Source organism: Arachis duranensis, chromosome 5 (genome assembly GCF_000817695.3).
Source record: "Arachis duranensis cultivar V14167 chromosome 5, aradu.V14167.gnm2.J7QH, whole genome shotgun sequence".
Lineage (NCBI taxonomy): Eukaryota > Viridiplantae > Streptophyta > Magnoliopsida > Fabales > Fabaceae > Arachis > Arachis duranensis.
Genome location: NC_029776.3, coordinates 83,227,913 through 83,232,291, shown reverse-complemented (window position 1 = coordinate 83,232,291; position 4,379 = coordinate 83,227,913).

Here is a 4,379-nt window from a genome sequence, read left to right as displayed (position 1 = left end):
CCTCTATTCATATGCATTCTTGTTTGATCTTAAAGTGCATGTGCTTGTTTGAAACCCTTGTTGTATCTATCTTTTTCTGTTTGAGTCCTTCTTGATTCATGTATTCCTTGCTATAGCTTTGAACTTGTCCTAATGTGTTGTGCATTTTAACTCCGGATTCCTAGTCCATTATTTGAGAATTTGTTGATTCAGTCTTCCTTTTATTTGACAGTGATTACAACTAATTTTGAGATTTTTATAAAAATTGCTGTTGACTAGATATACACTTATCTATATGTGGAACTTTGAAGATTTCTTATACAGTTTAACAACTATTTATTTCTAATACCTCGCCTGTGCTTTTACTTGTTTATGCGATTGCACTTGCTTAAAATATAATTTGACTTTCTAGTAATTTTACTATAGTTCCAATGAGCATCTTCATTTGATTATGTATTTGGGTATTTTTAAAATTTTGAAAAGAAAGGATTTTTCGCTCTTACTCCGGTTGAGTTCCATTTGATAAACTTCACTTGATTTATTTTTGAATTGAGTTTGATTTAGCATACCACATTGTTTGTGCCATTGCTGTTTCTTTTGAAAATGTTGGACTCATGGCTTTCTTCTTATGAACAGACTAAATTTTCTCTTAAGCCTCCCATCTCCACAAATGTCATACTTGACTTTGCTTTTAACTAATCTTTTACATATTTTGAACATTACCATTGATCTTGGTTTTCCTTTTCTTGTGAATCTCATCCTTATATGAGTCAGCTTGATTTGTTTCAATTTTATGCATCGTTTATTCCCTCATGGTTTCTACAAGAGTTTTTAATCAAAGATTTATCCTTGAAGAATTACTAAGATGAGTTGTCTTTTCTTATGACTTTGTATTCTTTTGGATCAATTGAAAGCTTGTTTGATGTCTTATGCCTAGTGAATCTTGTTTGAACTGTCTTGATTTAAGATCCTTTCTTGTATGGCTTAACTCTTTTTAAGTACATTCTAATCTTCTTGGATGTCCTTCTGAGATGGTGATTTCAAGAACACTTTTGGAGTCTTGTTTTGAACTTTTTAAAGAAGTTTTGAATTCTCTTTGAAGAAATACTAGATGGAATTTATTTTCTGTTGCTTGGTTATAATTGAAACCATTGTTTAATTTTGACAAAGTTGATTCAAAGCTAGCATGCGCTATTTTAAATGAAGTTTTGAATAGCTTCGTTGTTTAATGGAAACCTGTCCGTTTGTAACGCACCACTTATTTCCTTTACCAAATTGTAAGCAAATTTTTACCTCAGAGTTCTTTTCTGAAAAGAATTTGACTTCCTCTTTCGTCCTTGCTATACATGCTATACACGCTTGTTTGAATATGAACTTTGGGAGTTTTTGAACAAGCATTTGATTTTTCTTCCGAGTCTTCTGAACTACTTTTGGTTAAGATTGTGCACCTAACCATCTTTCTGAAATATTTGAGGATATATTTTAGCTCTTAGCCAAACTTGTGTGTATTTTATTTTTAAAACTCTACATGATCTACTTCAACATGAACTAGCATTGAAGCAAAGCCACGATTATGCTTTTGTTACTCTCTTGAAAGATGTTGTTACTTAACCTTTCTTTCAGACTGCAAGATGATTTTTCCACAAGTTTTCGATTCTTTTATGAACAATGTATTCGGAAGTATTTCAATTATGCTCTTGAGTTCTTTGAGCTTTGCCTTGGGTTTGAGATATTCTCTCCTGTAAACCTCATACTTTTTCGACTCAGCTTAAATTTGTTTCAAACCAATGTGCTGATTTTCTTCCTATGGATCCTATTGAATTTCTTTGATCCAAGGGTTATCTTTGAAGTTGTCAATTGAATTGTGTCTAGCAAACTTCATTGCTTGAGCATCCTTATTTATCTGGAATTGGATACATTCTCTCAAGTCTATGAGTACTATCCTTGACATTTGACTCTCCTTTCTAAATCATGTATCCGTCTGAGTAGACTCGAGAATTATTTTGATATCACGTGTGACTAGTAGACGTAGTAATGCGATGCGTTAGCTCTTTAAGACGTGATATGTGTATACGAAAGTTGAAGCAGTAGGTGTGCAGCGTTATGAGTTGTGGGTGTTTTGTCCCTTGCGAACAGGGCTTGTGGTCGTTAGGCTTATGATCAGTTATGGGGATTGAAAAGTGCTTGATGGAGTTGGAAAGTTGAAGCCTAGAGGTTGATATGAGATTGGTGTGCGAATGTTAAGCACGTCGTTTTAACCCCATCATGTTTTATAGCCTTCGATGCCTTACTTTACTATCACATGTTTGAGCCATGTCATCTTTGCTTTGTGAAAGCCTATCTTGATTTGCACCCTATTTTGGCACCTCAAGTTTTTGTAAGGCCTTAAGATCATATGACCTTGTGCATTGAGCCTATCTTGTAACGTTTGCTTTGCAATCACACCCCTACCTTTGTATCCTTATGCATACGACCATCCAAGTATTTGAAAACCGTATATATGTTTATATGTTGAGATATATTTTTGCTTCTTCCTTAAATGTGTTCAAGGGTGAATTGTTATGAAATTTCTTTCATTTTGTATCAATTTTTGAGGGCAAAAATTTTTATAAGGTGGGTAGAATGTAAGACTTAGAGCTTTTGAAAAAGGGCTATCATGAGCTAATTTCAAATTTAATATTTCTATAGCTTTAATTTCAGAAATTTCTTTATTAAAGAAATTTGGAGCAAGTTTTGATTAATTGAATTTGAAATCAATTAAGATTATTATCCAATTTTATAATTATTGGATTATTTTCTATATTCATATTATAAAATTGATAGTTGTGAAATAATAAGGATTTTATATGTTTTGGATTAAATAATTAATATTTTAAATCTTAATACTGCTACTTTGGAAAATAAAGAATTTAATTATATTATTTCTAATTATTTGATTTGGACATTTCCTTGAAAATAATTTGTAAAAATAATGAGCAAATAGTATTTTCTATATACAATTAGTGTTAGATATAATTTGGGTTTCAATTACTACATTATTCCCAATTTTATTTGAAATTACCAAAGTACCCTTAACCTTAAGTTTCAAAAAATGAAACCTTAGTCACCCCCCCAAACACACATACAGCTGCAGCCTTCCCCAATTCAACCAATAGCAACAGCTGCGAAAATGGAAGAAAGAAAGAAATAGAGAGTGAAGGGAGAAACGGGATCCGTGGAGGAGAAGAAGGAGAGGAGGGGAGGAAAGAAACTACGCCGCGTGATGGGCTTCTCTGCCACCGCGCCGTCGTCTAGCCGAAGAGGAAGGAGAGCATCGTGCCGTACCGTCGCGCCGCCTTGGAGTCCACCGTCAGGTCCGAGGCGAAGAGAGAGATCGAAACAGAGGGCTACGTGAGGAAGAGGGTGGTCGTGGGTCGCCATTCTGCCTCGCCATCGCCACTGAAGCCACACCCAGTCTAGCCGCGCCGCCGTCCCTACACTGTCATAGAGCAAATCGGAGGTGAAGGAGAAGACCGCGAAGGGAAAAAAGGGGTCGCACCGCCCAGTTGCCGGATTGCTCGCCGCCAGCGTCGCCGGTGTTGTCGCGAGGAAGAGAGGGGGAGCCCCGCCGGAGGAGAATCGTCGTGGAGCTGTTCCTGCCGCTGTGCCCAGTTGCTGTTGCGGGCTTTGTCGCCGCTCATGAGGGTGTGCCGGTTGACGAATGGATTTTTGACGGTTTAGAATTTCTCAAATAAAATCTCGTTGCAAGTATAGTTCCTAAACCAAGCAATAATCCTTTCGTACAAAAAGTTGTTTGTCACTAGTACAAACCCCTAGAATTTATAAACCGAAGTATTGGACCTCGGGTCGTCTCTCAAAGGACTTGCAGGGTAGTGTTCTTGTTATTGGTTATGGATTTATTTATTTTGGGGTTTTAGATGAGAAAAATGAATAGTAAATGGTAAGAAAACTTTATTAACAAAATGGTCTTGGCAAGATTTGGTTGTCAAGGGTCTTCATCATTATCACTAGCCACAAGTATGGTAGTTGCAAGGATTAATCCCACTTAGTCATCCTTAAATCAATTAACAAAGGAAAGTCAAGTGAGTTATATCAATCCTAGTCCATAAGTCCTAGCTTTCCACTAATTGGATTAATGAAGGCTAGAGTTAATGGCTATCAACTAGCAATCAATTGGACACTAGTGACTCAAGAAATCCTAAGTTACCTTCTCAAGCCAAGAACATAAAATCCTACTCTAACATCCTCTCAAGCATTTCATCAAACACTTGGAGGGTAATGAAAGAAAGCATTTTTATTTGTAAGAATAAAAGGAATAAACAACCAACAATTACAAAGAATTAACAAAACAACAATCAAAAACATCACATTCACATGAATTATCTCAAATTGCATTATTA